Here is a 12687-nt window from a genome sequence, read left to right as displayed (position 1 = left end):
CAGTACTAATATTTAAAATATTAATTATTTAATCCAAACCATACAGAAATCCTTATTATTTCACCACTATCAACTTTATAATCAAAATATAGAAAATAATTCAATAATTATAAAATTGGATAATAATCTCAATTTATTTCAAATTCAATAAATCAAAACTTGCTTTAACTATCCTTAAGAAAGTAATCTCTGAAATTAAGGCTATAAATAACTATATGATTTGAGACTTGATCATAATAAGACTTTTCAAAAGTTTTGGGTCTTACAATTCTCCCCTAATCATGCTTTCCAAGATTTGTTTTTCTTCTAACAATTAACATTTATTCCATGCATGCATACAAGTATCATGAGGTCTTTTCTTTAGGTTGTAATGGGGCTAGGGTCAAGATAGGATGCATATTTGGTCAAGTGGACTTGAGATTTGGATCTTTGATAAGCTTAGACTTCCCACCTAACCTATGTAGCAACCTATACCATTAAGTTCTAACCTAACTACCCATTCTTCTCACTTTTTCACATACTCATGCATTTTCTTTTCTTGATCACAACTCATATGCATTGATTTTATTGAGCTTTATTTTGCTTTGGGGCATTTTGTCCCCTTTTTATTTCTTTTTTTTTTCTTTCGTTTTTTTTCTTTTCTTTTTTTTTTCCTTTTGTTTTTCTTATTTTTTTCTTTTTGCAATAACATCTATACAAAAGCATCAATGCATATAGTTTTACATTTATTAACACATGAGCATGTACCCAATTCCCAATATTTACAACAAAAATACAAAACTATCCTTTTATTCCCCCAATGTCCCAAGTTTTCCCACACTTGAATGATATACACATACTAGTAAGGCTCAAATTGGCTAACAATGGATGATAAGAGGTAAGGCTATTTGGGTAAGTAAGCTAAATAAAATGATGGCCTCAATCATATAAATGCATGAATACACAAAATAATGGACATAAAAAATCAAACAAATCAAAGATTACAATCATATAAAGAGAATAATGCACACAAGAAGAAAAATAAGTGGTTATAAGATGTAACCACACCATTAGGCTAAAAACTCACAAGCTTGTGTTCTTAGCTCAAGACATGTTCCACAAATATGAATTCATGCAAGTTCTATGAAAAGTTTCCACTTAAATCAATTGGGATGCCATATGATAATTTCTCGAAGAATTTCATTATTTTGACTAAGCTTATTATGTATATATATGCAAAAATAAGAAAATGCAACTAAAATCCTAAAAACCTAAAAAATGAAATGCAAAAGTGTTGGGTTAGAAATTTGTCACCCAAAATCGCCGAACGGTCGGACGACCTCCCCACACTTAAAAGTTTGCACTGTCCTCGGTGCACTCAAAGATGAGCAAGGGGGTACGGCGACTCTTCGGATTGCTACCTTCAGCTGGTAGATCAACCGGTTGCTGCGTGTTCTTTGTCTTACTTCCGATTTTGCTTGTGGTGCATCAATCATGAAAAACAGAAAATACCACCATAAGATGAGAAAATACAAAAGCAGGGAAGCATAATTGTTGGAATGAGGTAGATCACTAGAATGAAGTGAGTGAATTAGTGTGACATTAAAGGAAGTAGGTGTATGAATTCTAAATTAGGCACCTTTTAGAACACACACTAACTAGTACAGAAAGATATGTCACAAGAGAAGCATGCACTTCACTCATCCTAATGTGCTTGAAATGCTCTAAGTAAACTTGTAAGGTGAAACAAGCATTAAAGAAGCACGAGAGCATTCAAGCTACAAACATATGGATGCATAGAATCATGAAACACAGTGCATTAAGATAAATGCACAACATCCATCAAGAAATTGCCTAATCGAGGAATAGGGTCCAAATTACATGGTGGTCAAATCATGCAATTCAAAAAGAGTTACAAGCTCGAAGGCAGTTCTCATCACTTGGTATTCTCAAGAGGTAAGCATGAAGAATTCAAAACCAAGTATCAAAATATAACCTCAACAATAGAATCCAACAACGAATAACAAAATGATTATGCAAAAATAGCATGCAATTAGTAATAAGTAGCAATATATAGCAAACAAAATCAGTAATCCAACACTTATAATGAAAAAAAAAAGAAAAGAAGATGAAAGCTAAACTAAGTAACTAACTAATCAACTAACTAACTAACTAGGTAACTAACTAAAATAAATGGTTATCAATGGTGTTTGGAAGTGTTGGATGAAGGGTAGAAGATGGGAAGAAGAAAGGAGAAGGAAAGAAATGGAAAGAAGAGAAGAAAAGAAATGTAATGAAGGAAGGGCATCCGCGCGGATGCGTGCATGGCGCACGCGCGCGGATGGTGGTGCAATGGACGCGACGCGTACGCGTACATCACGCGTGCGCGTCGATGGCTTATTCCGAGAGTGACGCGTCCGCATCAGGTACGCGTCTGCGCGGGCTGATTTGTGCCTCAGGCACAATGCGCACGCAGCGTTCGCGCAACTCTCGGGTCAATGTATGGAGGGATGAAATCTTGCAATCCACGCGTACGCATACATGGCGCGTGCGCGTGGAGGGGTGAAAATGCTTAATGCACGCGTAGGCGTGCGGTGCGCGTACGCGTGGATGGTGCTCTGTTTTTCAAAATTTTTTTCTATGTTTTTGCACCAATCTAAGCATTCTAAACCTCCAAACAACTACCAAAACTCCACAAAACCTTATTTAACATACTAAACTACCAATTATACTCAACAAAATCAACAAAACATGAAATTAAACTAATTCTACTAATATTTACAAAAAGAGAAAATGAAAAGAAGTTACCATGGTGGGGTGTCTCCCACCTAACACTTTTGTTTATTGTCCTTAACTTGGACTTATGGGGAGCTCCTCTCAAGGTGGCTTGTGCTTAAAGCTATCCTTGAACATCCACCAATGCTTGAGTCTCCAATAAGCTCCATTCTTCAATCTTAATATCTTCAAGCTTTGATGGAGTTCTTCACAAATCATGAGCTCCCAAATTCGATTTTCCTTGTGCGATCCGGATCCCACACTTTATTTTGACACCCGTCCTTAAATTGGTCATCATTATTCCATCCGAGTGGCATAACCTTAGAATTCTCAAAGAAACTTCCAAACAACTTCCTAGATCCATGCAATTTGGTTCTCCACCAATCATTACCATACAACTTTGAGCATGCAACCATCATGAACTTAGAGTGATGCTTCCAACCACTACACAACTCTCTTCTACTTTTAACTCCACAAAGAGCTCTAAGTTGACCATCATTTTTAATTAAACCATATTCAAGCAAGAAAGTAAAGCTTAGGGATAAGAATTTTACCCACTTGAATGTTGTGTTGGATGGTGATTTAGGGAGGAAAACCTCCCCATACTTAGACAATGCAAGGTCGACTTCCTTATGCTCTTCTTTGAGTATCTCCAACTCTTGACAACTTCTTTCATCTTCTTCTTGCTTGTTGACTTCTTCCATTTCCCCCTCATCATCAATCGAGTCAAATTTGAGAGGTTGTGTGAAATCGACTTCCATATCAACTTCACCCTTGATGGAAGAGTTTTCAATGAGATCACCAATATCATTTGGTGTTAAGTTGTCTTCAATAGCTTCAATTTCATATCCCATGGGAGAGGATTCAATTATTGATAAGAAATCATTGATGATTGAGTCTATCTCTTGATCAACCTTCTCATATTCTTCAATCTTTATATGCTCCGGAGGTTGTTGAGATTTCCATGGTGATTCCGCATCTCCTAGGTCTTCAACCACTTCTTCCTCTTCTTCAATGACTATAGGTTTCTCTAATTGTTCCAATACAAAGCTCAACTCTTCCTTTTCCACCGGATTTTCCAATCTCTCTTTCATGCTTTGCTCATCTTTAGGTTTTTCACATGTGGCCATGGAAGCACTTTGAGTATTCAAGCATTGGTAGATTAAAGTATGCACTACCTTAGTCAAATTAGTCACAAACTCTAGGGTGTTCCTTTGCATATCCGCTTGGCCTTGAAGTAGCAAGGTGAGAGAATCATTTATTGGGGCTTGGGGTGGATAGGAAGGTTTATTAATTTGGAGAAGGGGCTCATAGTAGGAAGGCGGTTCTTCTTGGTAAGGGTATGGAGATGGTGTGCATTGAGGTAGTTCTTGGTAATAATCACAATGGAATTGTAGTGGTTCTAAAGGTTCTTGCTCATAATGGTCACAAGGATTTGGCATGGGTGATCGGTCATACAATGGATATGGGTCACAAGAAGGTGCTTGGTAAAAATGGGCTTGCGAACATGGTTGATAGTCATGTTAAGGATAGGATTCATAAGCATATGGTGGTGGTACTTGATTATCACAAAAAGAGTCACCATAGCCATTAGGTTGGCATGCACTAGGATGTGAATTATACCTATAAGTATCCGGAGGTTGTTGCCAATAGGAGTGATCAATTCCTTGAGGCTCCTCCCATCTTGGAGTGTTCCAGCCTTGGTACATGTTGTCATTAAAGTCCACATTTTCTACAACATAGTGAGAACCAAACTCATAGCCAAAATGAGAATTCATAGTGGAAAAATGAAATAAAACTAACAAAATCTAGTAAACAAGCAAAAGATAAACCTATTCACACTATTCACATATGTACAATAACCAATAACATAACACCATTGCAAATCCCTGGCAACAGTGCCATTTTGATGAATGGATTTTTGACGGTTTAGAATTCTCAAATGAATCCTCGTTGCAATATAGTTTCTAAACCAACACTAATCCTTTCATACAAAAATTTGTTTGTCACTAAAACAAACCCCTAAATTTATAAACCGAAGTATTGGAACCTCGGGTCGTTCTCCCTAGGAATTGCGATAAAGTGTTTTGTTATTGGTTATGAGGTATGTTTGGGGTTTTTGAGATTTTAGACATGAAATGTAAATGGCAATGAAAAAAACTAACAACTATGAAAGCTCTTGGCAAGGTTATGAGAATTAGAAGTCCTATCCTAGTTATCCTCCTCAATTGTGATGAGAATTGTCCATTGCTACCACTTAGTTAACCTCTAACCATGGAGGAAAGTCAAGTGGATGAATTAACTTGATTCCACAAGTCCTAGCCAACTCCCAAGGGAAAGACTAGCTTTAGTGGTATCCAAATCAATTAGCAACTTCTAATTATCAATCAACAAAGGAATTATATAACTCAAGCGTCACTAATTACTCTACCTAGGCCAAGAGGAATAAAATCTATACTAAAATCCAACCAAGCATTTCATCAAACACTTGGAAGGCACAAAAGAAAAGCATAGGAAATTGACAACAAAATAGAATCTAACAACAATTATTACAAGGAATTATCAACAACAATAAAAAGAAGCACAATTATTATGAATTACCTCTAATTGAATTGAAAGAAAATGGTAGGAGCAAGAGTAGATCTACAATAAAGCATAGAAACAAAGTAAAAGAAATTACAACAAAAGAATAGAAGAGTGATGATTGCAACAGCAAAGAATTGAGAAGGAGAAGTAGATAAAAGCATGAATTAAACCCTAGATCTAAGATTATTGACCTAAACCTACTCCTAATTCTAGAGAGAAGTGAGAGCTTCTCTCTCTAAAACTAACTAATCCTAATGTGTGTGAATGAGCAAAAGAATGAAAAGTTGTCAATTCCCTTCAATCCTTGGTCTTTTAAAGCACTTCTGGCGCCAAAGTTGGTTGCAACTGGGCCCCACAGCTTTTCAGAAATCGCTGGGCACGTTTTCTATTTAAAAATCACATGTGGCCATTGACGCGTACGCGTACAGTGCGCATGCGCATCCCTTGAGTTTTCGCGATCCACGCGTGTGCGTACAGTGCGCGTGCGCGTGGATGAAGATATCCAAATCTTTGGCTTTTTCATGTGTTCTCCATTTTGCATGCTTTTCTCTTCACTCCTTTGATCCATTCCTAGCATTTTCAATCTGAAATTACTATCAAACACATCAAGGTATCTAGTGGAATCAAAGGAAGATTAGAGTCATCAAATTAAAGATCTAAAAGCATGTTTTCACATTTAAGTACTAAATGAGAGAAATCACAAAACCATGCTATTTCATTGAATAAATGTGGGTAAAAGGTAATAAAATCCCCTAAAATCAATACAAGATAAACCTTACAAATGGGGTTTATCAGTGCCACACTAAAAACTAGCGTGTAACGCCTTGGAAGAAGGATAAGGGCTCTGTTACACGCCCAAGACACAAAGTGGCACGCCTAAAACACAAAGTGGCATTCCCAAGACCAATTTACACACCAATTGAAACCCACTCTCCCTGGAAGATGTAATTTTGCTCAAGATATTGGAAGATTCTATTAGGATTTGATTTGATTCAGTTTTAGTTTTAGGATTTGAATTATTATTATTAGTTATCGTATTAAAGATAAGATTTAGTTTTGAATTTGAATTTGAATTATTAGGTAAACCTAGGATTTAAATAAGTGAATATTATTGTTCACAAGGGAGGACATCTGGGAGAGGATCTTTGGATCCCTCACGTGCCTCTCCTCTTCTTCTTTTCTTTTGCTTTGTTTTTCAATTCATCCCGAGTCACTAGTTTCTTTGTTAAAGGGTTAGGAGCTCTGTTTATGTTTCTATGAATTATTAATCTAAGTTTTCTTCTATTTAAAAGTATTGCATTGATTTGTTTAATGATTGAGTGTTTCATTCTTCACCCCTAAAGGATTAATAGTGTCGACTGGCATGCTAATCCCATTTTAAATTTGTTTTCTGTTTCAACAGAATTAATATCTGAATTATGCTTGAAAACTCTTTCACATGACTTTTTAAATCGACTAGACATAGTGGTTTTTAAAGTGTAAGATACCATACATGATTTGTCAATTACCCTAGTTTTGAATACGTGGCATATAATTCGAATTAGGACAATTTTTGAAAATTGTATTTTTCTCATAAGATTCAATCGGACAGGACTAGCTTGTGTAACACCCTATCACCCTAAATCTTACCTTTAGCCGTAAAGCAAAGGGCGACAAAGTGCCACGACGGTTCTAAAGCTCATACCATAATGTATAGTCAAGAAATATAATACACTAAAAGCCAGATGAAGGAATAACAGCTCAAAGACGTAGAAAATAGAGATACAAAAATGCGAAGCATTCACGCACGATAATTAAAGTGTAGGCACAAGAGATAAACAGAATACATAGAGTAAAGTTTAAGCCTCTAAGGCAACAAGTTCAATAAGTAAAAGTAAGAGAATAACTAAAGCAAAATAAACAAAAGGCCAAAAGTGATCCATCCTCTGCTCTGTCACCATCTGCATACTCACCAAGGTGGGGTTTGCGACCTGCATATGAAAAATAACAACAACATATAGTATGAGAACCAGGGGTTCTCAGTATGGTAACAGTGCCCAATAGATAAGATATAAGGTTCCGAGAAGCCAAAGACAGTCCTAGAACTTCACATCAATACAAAAATATTCAAGCTTAATGAAATATATAACTTAAACCATAAATAGGGTAATCTAACTTAAGGGATTTCTATTCTAACTATGGCCACCACTGTCCCACAGCCTTCGCCAACCTACCATCTATGCGATCCCATCACCATTACCTACCGATCTTTCTCAAACCGGTAAAACACAAGTAATGCAGACAAGTAAAGCACACACACACACACACACACACACACACACACATATATATAAAACAGGTAGACTGATTAGCAATTTGGCATATTATTCAATTAGGCATAACTCAAGTAATCAAAGCAAACAAGCATATAGAAGATGCATATAATGTATGCCTATCCTATTTGGCTCGTGATATTCAGTTCAAATTGCCAACCCGACACATCCTTTCAGATGTCGCTTTTCTACCAAGTCCCTGGGATATAGTGCCCGGCTCACTGTGTGCACCCCTGGGATATACTGCCCAGCTCACTTTCATGCGCATTGTAAGACCCAAAACTTTTGAAAAATCTTATTATAAGTCAATTTCAATTTATTTATTCATTAAATATTTTAATTTCTGAAATTATTTATTAAAGCTAATTAAATCAAGTTTTGATAATTAAATTAGAAACTTTATCTAATTTTATAATTATTGGATTTTAATATTTAACTTAGTCAAAATTTTGGAAATTTAATACTTTAATTTTTATGAATAAAGAAAATTAATTATATTATCTCTAATTCTTGGATTTGAGTATTTGTTTGAAAATAATTTGTAAATTCATGAACAAATAGGATTTTTATATATAATTATTGTTGGATTAAAATTAGTTTTTCAGTTACTCAATTATCCCTAATTTTATTAAAATTACCTAATTATACCGAAACTCTAATCCTAATTTAACCTATCACAACATACATCCCCTTCCCCAAAAGAAACCCTAGCTGCCCTTTTTTCCCCCTCAGCCCCCTGCAACCAAACCAAAGAAAGAAAGAATGGAAGAAAGGGAGAAGAGAGGGAGTGCCCGAGGGAGTAAGGAAGAAGAGAAGAGGGAGGAGCCACACCGCGCCGCCACTGCACTATCACGCCCAGCCGCGTCCAGCTCACCGTCGTGCCGCCTTGCTGCCTTGCCGCTAAGTCGCCGTCGTCGTCGCCAACGATGGAGGAGAGAAAAAGGAACGGAAGGAGAGAAAGGGAAGCTGTTCGCGAGGAGAGAGAGAGCAGCGCTAAGAAAGAGAGCCCGAGAAGGTGCTGTCTTCAAGTCAAACGCGAGAGAGAGGGAGCCATCTTAGTGCATACCGCCATGGGAGGCATCATCTTCGCCACCGTCGAGGGAATCGCCGCCATCGCGTTTTGCCTTCTGTTTGTTGCTACCTGCGCCGCCGTGGAGCTCCATCGTTGTCAAATCCATCTCCACTTTTGCTGCCTTGGCCGCCACTCTTCGAGCTACTGCCGTGGTGGTGATCACGCCTTTGGTCACTGGGAAATGTTGTCGGAGTTAGCCGTTGGAGCTGCAGTTACTCTGTTTTTGGTTTCTTCTTGGTACAGTAAGTGTTTCTGCTCCAAAAATCCTTATAGTCGTTATTCTGTTATGTGTTATTGAGGATTTTGTGGCGTTATTGCTATAGGGTCGAATTTCGGTTATTCCATTTCGTGTTTAGAGTTCTCGTTGTCGCTGCGAAGGTGAAATGGAGCAGTGGTTATGGCTGTCGTGTTATAGGCCGAGAGAAAACAGAGCTTTGTCGCTTAGTTGAGTCGTGATCAAGGTATGGGAGTTTTCTTAAACTCAGTTTACTTTCAAGAGTTGTTATAAGTCGATAAAAGTATGAAACATATATTTTTATGATTACGTGAGTCTTATGAATTGAATTGAACTGTTTGGATAGAGATGATTATTTATCTGATGGATTTATTGAATTATTGTGGAAGGTGGTTATTCTGATTTGTTGTTTTAGTTTGCTGAGTTGCTCGTTGTTGGGCTGATTTCTTGAATTTGGTTTCTAGATTATGATAGGATGATTTGAGAATATTGGAATTGGTTTATTTGATTTATCGGAAATGATTCTGAGAATTGGATATGATTTGAGATATGAAAATGGTTTAATTTTATAAATATTTTGATATTAGAAATGGTTTTAAATTATTGGAACTGATGTTGCTGTTGGAATTGGTTTGATTTTTTGGAAACGATTTGAAAAGAGTTTGAGAAGTGTTATGGATGGGACCCGAGAAGGGTGGCAAAGTCAAAGTTTTAAGGGAGGTGTTGCCGAAATTTTTATGAGAATTTTAAGAAGTTTTATTTTGGTTAATTTGGATTGCAGATTTATTTTATTTGATTTTAATTTATTTAAAAAAAGAATGAATTATGTTTGAGTTTAAATGATTTGGTTTTGAAATGGGTCAGAAATTTTGGATTACATAATTTGGTTCTGTTTTAAATAATTGGGTTTTGATTTAAATTTCATTTTGATCGATCCAAATTGAGAAGCTATAATTTTAAGGATTTTTAATGAATTTAAGGAAATGAGATTGTTTATCGCTCCCCTAAAGTCTAGAGGCCTTGTCGAAGGGTTTAACTAATAATTGGTTTTCCTTTTCTTTTGAAAGAAGAATTGCTTTTAAGTGAAATTATTTTGAGGGTTTCGGAGAATGACACAAAGAGGTGGTATTGGTTTTAAAACAAAATGGGATTTGAGATTTGAAACACCTGGGGAGTATGCAAGGGTTGTGGCTTAGTCCTACTTGCTCCGGGTGGTGCGCTTGTACGCATAACCCACACTATTTTGTACAATAGCAGTAGTACCAACAAGTGCACTGGGTCGTCCAAGTAATAACTAAGTGAGTCAGGGTCGATCTCACGAGAATTGTGGCTTGAAGCAAGCTTATGGTTGTCTTGTAGGTCTTAGTCAGGTGGAATCAGAAGGTCTTTTGTTGAATGTGCAAAGCATGTGTTTTTAGGGATAGGAATAGATGATAGGATTAGATTGAGAGTCAGAATTGCTTTGTCTGTACTATTATCTTCTTTGCTTGTGAATGATCTTCTTTTATGGCAGGTTGTAAGTGATCAAAGCCACGCCAATGGTCTTTGATCTCCTCTGCTACAAAATAAACGCCAGGGCCCTTGGTATTTAATCCAATGGAAGATGAAGCGCATAGAAATCCATTCTCTTGGCGATCCTACTCAAAACTCCACAGACAAGGTAGAATCTTTCGGATCAAAGAACGATGCTTCTTGGATCTAGCCTATACCACGGAGACCTTAATCTCCCCGGAGATCGGCTGAATTGGTGTCTCGAGAAGTCCCCAATGAAATTGTAGATTAACCGTCTGAGAGATGTAAATCCATAGCTGTTGGCTCGTGCCTTCCGGCCAAGTATTCACACGAACCCAAGTAGACACGGATGTTTGTCAAGCACGTTCATCTTAATGAGATGAATAGAGCCAATTTGTCAGATCGTCCTGTTCATCACGATGAAGATCGGGATATACATCTTAGAGATAGACCAAACACAGATTGAAGAAGAAGAAATAGTACTTTTATTAATTTATATGGACTACTATATATTTCTGAAAAGCTCTGAAAGTTAGCTTTTCATAGCCGTTAAGAGCGTTCTATTTGGACATCCGTACAGGCAAGTCAGATCCGGACAGCATCTGCAATACTTTCTCTGTCTCTGAATCAGACTTCTGCTCCAGCTCCTCAATTTTAGCCAGAAAATACTTGAAATTTCCCAAAAACACAAAAACTCATAGTAAAATCCAAAAATGGGAATTTAACACTAAAACCTATAAAAACTTAATAAAATTTAAATAAAAACTACTAAAAACTATATAAAAGTGATGCCAAAAAGTGTATAAAATATCCGCTCATCACCGAGTCAAGATTTTAAAAGATTGTGGTTATGAATGTGAGTTTTGACCTAGCAAGGATCGTGGTGGTGTACCGCTTGTCCAGTGTCACAATATATGTGGGGATAGTGGTTATTTACCACCCATGTGTTGTGAATGTGTCTGTAGGGATCGTGGTGGTGTACCGCTCACAGATGGTGGGGATCGTGATTATTTACCACCCACGGGTGTATGTTTTCTAATTGAAAATCTTGCAAGGATCGTGGTGGTGTACCACTTGCAATGGTGGGGATCGTGGTGGTGTACCTCTCACCAGGTAGGGATCATGGTGGTGTACCGCCTACCGATTTTCAAGAGAATGATATCTGGATTAGCTATCAGATATTTAGATGTGTCAGGTTCTGGCAAAGTAACCGACACATGAGCTCACGGCCAGTAGGACAGGCATGCATCATGTTGCATTTGTTTGCTTTATTTGGGTGTACTTAAGTGTTTTGGTTTCCCTATTTAATGAATTCTGTTTAACTGGTAACTATGATACTTGCCGTAACTGTTCTTTAAATTCATTTGCCTTCTATTTATTTGTTCTTGTGATTAATTTTTGTTTTGAGTATTTGGTGATGTATTGATTATGGCAGTGATTTGTTTGAATTGGGTCGGAGGCCAAGTTGATTTGATTTGGGCCAGAGGCCGTGATTGGTGGGATGAGCGGTAAGTTTTGGTTAAAATGGTTTCTTAATAAGCGGTGAAATATATGGCATGTTATTTTGCATGGAATTTTTTTTATATAAGAAAAATATGAGTTTTAATTTTGGATAATGAACTGACAATCATTGCGACTGAAAATAGTTTTAATTAAAATATCTTCTTATATCATTTCTTAAAAACCCTCTACTGAGAACCAGCGAGGACGATGTTCTCATCCCCTATAGACTTTTCTTTTCGGGACGGATGAGGAAGTTGATGAAGTTTTGCTAAGTCTTTAGCTATACTATTTTTGTTTATACATATATTAGTCGTAGTTCTTCCCTTGCCTTTGTCATTATAATTTTGTAAGAGGGATAGGAGTTGTATGATTTGTATGTATATAATATGTATAAGTTGTTAGTATAAGAAGTTTTGTATATATGTATATGCATGTTGATGAAAATTTAAAAGTGTTTTCAGTTTTTCCAAGAAAAACAGCAATACACGTTTCAAGTTAAGGGCTCATATCTTATTATTAAATAATAGAAGTCATTGTAATATTCCTGCTATCAGAGTAGCGCAGCCGAAATCATGACATTCTAATAGTGAGGGTGTTACATAATGGTATTAGAGCAGTCTTTCCTGTAGAGCCTGCAGAATAGACTGACTATACTTCAGTTGCATACTCTGAGTGTCTGTCATGTTGTAGGTCTTGTCCTGATAACGAGAGCT

Source organism: Arachis ipaensis, chromosome B03, assembly GCF_000816755.2.
Source record: "Arachis ipaensis cultivar K30076 chromosome B03, Araip1.1, whole genome shotgun sequence".
NCBI lineage: Eukaryota > Viridiplantae > Streptophyta > Magnoliopsida > Fabales > Fabaceae > Arachis > Arachis ipaensis.
Note: the sequence above shows the minus strand (reverse complement) of the source record.